Consider the following 3886-nt stretch of genomic DNA (forward strand, 5'->3'; position numbering starts at 1 on the left):
TCATACAGCCCTGTATATAGAAAAATCAGCCCTCATACAGCCCTGTATATAGAAAAAAGCTAAAAGCCCTCATACAGCCCTGTATATAGAAAAATAAGCCCTCATACAGCCCTGTATATAGAAAAATAAGCCCTCATACAGCCCTGTATATAGAAAAATAAGCCCTCATACAGCCCTGTATATAGAAAAATAAGCCCTCATACAGCCCTGTATATAGAAAAATAAGCCCTCATACAGCCCTGTATATAGAAAAATAAGCCCTCATACAGCCCTGTATATAGAAAAATAAGCCCTCATACAGCCCTGTATATAGAAAAATAAGCCCTCATACAGCCCTGTATATAGAAAAATAAGCCCTCATACAGCCCTGTATATAGAAAAATAAGCCCTCATACAGCCCTGTATATAGAAAAATAAGCCCTCATACAGCCCTGTATATAGAAAAATAAGCCCTCATACAGCCCTGTATATAGAAAAATAAGCCCTCATACAGCCCTGTATATAGAAAAATAAGCCCTCATACAGCCCTGTATATAGAAAAATAAGCCCTCATACAGCCCTGTATATAGAAAAATAAGCCCTCATACAGCCCTGTATATAGAAAAATAAGCCCTCATACAGCCCTGTATATAGAAAAATAAGCCCTCATACAGCCCTGTATATAGAAAAATAAGCCCTCATACAGCCCTGTATATAGAAAAATAAGCCCTCATACAGCCCTGTATATAGAAAAATCAGCCCTCATACAGCCCTGTATATAGAAAAATAAGCCCTCATACAGCCCTGTATATAGAAAAATAAGCCCTCATACAGCCCTGTATATAGAAAAATAAGCCCTCATACAGCCCTGTATATAGAAAAATAAGCCCTCATACAGCCCTGTATATAGAAAAATAAGCCCTCATACAGCCCTGTATATAGAAAAATAAGCCCTCATACAGCCCTGTATATAGAAAAATAAGCCCTCATACAGCCCTGTATATAGAAAAATCAGCCCTCATACAGCCCTGTATATAGAAAAATAAGCCCTCATACAGCCCTGTATATAGAAAAATAAGCCCTCATACAGCCCTGTATATAGAAAAATAAGCCCTCATACAGCCCTGTATATAGAAAAATCAGCCCTCATACAGCCCTGTATATAGAAAAATCAGCCCTCATACAGCCCTGTATATAGAAAAATCAGCCCTCATACAGCCCTGTATATAGAAAAATAAGCCCTCATACAGCCCTGTATATAGAAAAATCAGCCCTCATACAGCCCTGTATATAGAAAAATAAGCCCTCATACAGCCCTGTATATAGAAAAATCAGCCCTCATACAGCCCTGTATATAGAAAAATCAGCCCTCATACAGCCCTGTATATAGAAAAATCAGCCCTCATACAGCCCTGTATATAGAAAAATCAGCCCTCATACAGCCCTGTATATAGAAAAATAAGCCCTCATACAGCCCTGTATATAGAAAAATAAGCCCTCATACAGCCCTGTATATAGAAAAATAAGCCCTCATACAGCCCTGTATATAGAAAAATAAGCCCTCATACAGCCCTGTATATAGAAAAATAAGCCCTCATACAGCCCTGTATATAGAAAAATAAGCCCTCATACAGCCCTGTATATAGAAAAATAAGCCCTCATACAGCCCTGTATATAGAAAAATAAGCCCTCATACAGCCCTGTATATAGAAAAATCAGCCCTCATACAGCCCTGTATATAGAAAAATCAGCCCTCATACAGCCCTGTATATAGAAAAATAAGCCCTCATACAGCCCTGTATATAGAAAAATAAGCCCTCATACAGCCCTGTATATAGAAAAATCAGCCCTCATACAGCCCTGTATATAGAAAAATAAGCCCTCATACAGCCCTGTATATAGAAAATAAGCCCTCATCGATAAGCCCTCATACAGCCCTGTATATAGAAAAATAAGCCCTCATACAGCCCTGTATATAGAAAAATAAGCCCTCATACAGCCCTGTATATAGAAAAATAAGCCCTCATACAGCCCTGTATATAGAAAAATAAGCCCTCATACAGCCCTGTATATAGAAAAATAAGCCCTCATACAGCCCTGTATATAGAAAAATCAGCCCTCATACAGCCCTGTATATAGAAAAATCAGCCCTCATACAGCCCTGTATATAGAAAAATAAACCCTCATACAGCCCTGTATATAGAAAAATAAGCCCTCATACAGCCCTGTATATAGAAAAATAAGCCCTCATACAGCCCTGTATATAGAAAAATCAGCCCTCATACAGCCCTGTATATAGAAAAATCAGCCCTCATACAGCCCTGTATATAGAAAAATCAGCCCTCATACAGCCCTGTATATAGAAAAATAAGCCCTCATACAGCCCTGTATATAGAAAAATAAGCCCTCATACAGCCCTGTATATAGAAAAATAAGCCCTCATACAGCCCTGTATATAGAAAAATAAGCCATCATACAGCCCTGTATATAGAAAAATAAGAAAGTTATAGGGGGTCAGCAGAGGGTCCGCACTACAATACAGCAACACACAACACACTTTTGAAATGGACTGTGCTGAGGTAATTTCCCCTGCCTATTGCTCAGACAAACTTATCATATGCTCTGCGCCATTTCATAAATTTGATGCATGTCAGCACTTTCACATGTAACAATGATTGACTGTAAAATACATCTACCACAGACAATAAAGATATATTCTCCCCATGGTGTATATCACCAACAGAAGCAGAAAGATCTTGCTAAACATGTTGTACCTGCCAAACAGGATAGAACTATGACTGTGTGTAGAAGGATAACAAATATTGCTTTACGGGCCGCATGGGCAAGCACTGGTCTCTGTTGCCTGCTTTCACTGGACGACCAATCTTTTAATGGTAGGGGTCACAGTAGCAGTAATTTACTGATCACGTTCAGAGCTATGGGGACATGCACCCAGTTATCTAGCATGAGTCTCCAAACTGTGGCCCTCCAGATGTTACAAAACCACAACTCTCAGCATGCCCGGACAGTCAACAGCTGTCCGGGCATGTTTCGAGTTGTAGTTTTGCAACATCTGGAGGGCCACAGTTTGGAGATCACTAAGCATAGACAGTGTATGCCAAGGTCTGTAAATCAAGAGGCTGGTGGATTTAACCTTGTAACCCGTATTTACCCAGTATGTACTACAATCGATACATGAGGCCAAATGTCAATAATTCCCAAAATACTGTATTTACAAACACACATTTCTACCCCTCGTCAATGTCGCCGTCGTTGTGAAACTGCTATCCTGTCCCTAAATACATACAGATTGTGTTACTTTCACTTTGCTGACTTGTGTGAAGTGGACATAAATCTTATACAAATACATTTGATACCATATAGACCTACACAACTGTTGCCCTTACCTTTTGTAATGATAATGTCCTGTTCTTTTTATGGGCAGAAGCTTACAATCTGTAAATGCTGCGTACCCTAGGTCTAAGATGTGAGGGTAGAACCAGGAAGAGGAACTAGTGTCAGTATGCAAATAATATTTGTTATCCACTCCTCCCTATGAGGTAAGAAGCTAGAATGACTGAACTCCTGGAAGATTGTGCTTTCTTATGTGATCTTTAACCCCTTAAGGACTCAGACCATTTTCACCTCAAGGGTCTGTTTACACGTACAGTATTCTGCACAGATTTGATGCGCAGGATCTGAAGCAGTGTTCAGTTATTTAGTTTACATCGAAATCTGCAGCAGAAAATCCTGTGCATCAAATCTGCGCAGAATACTGTACGTGTGAATAGACCATAAGGACTCAGCCCTTTTTTGCAAATCTGACCACTGTCACTTTATGCATTAAAGGGGTTATCCAGGAAAAAACTTTTTTTTAATATATCAACTGGCTCCAGAAAGTTAAACT

The 3886-nt window shown here is 39.3% G+C and overlaps 1 protein-coding gene across 1 annotated transcript in view; it reads right to left on the reverse strand.

Annotated features, from left to right (window-relative positions):
• Positions 1-3489, reverse strand: part of TRAF3IP2 (TRAF3 interacting protein 2) — a 41871-nt gene extending 38382 nt beyond the window's left edge. The window contains exon 1 of the mRNA XM_056566339.1: positions 3387-3489. The gene's annotated coding sequence lies outside the window, so the exon portion shown is untranslated. The remainder of the gene's footprint in view (positions 1-3386) is intronic.
• Positions 3490-3886: the final 397 nt, after the last annotated feature.

The sequence above is a fragment of the Hyla sarda genome, chromosome 3 (genome assembly GCF_029499605.1).
Source record: "Hyla sarda isolate aHylSar1 chromosome 3, aHylSar1.hap1, whole genome shotgun sequence".
NCBI lineage: Eukaryota > Metazoa > Chordata > Amphibia > Anura > Hylidae > Hyla > Hyla sarda.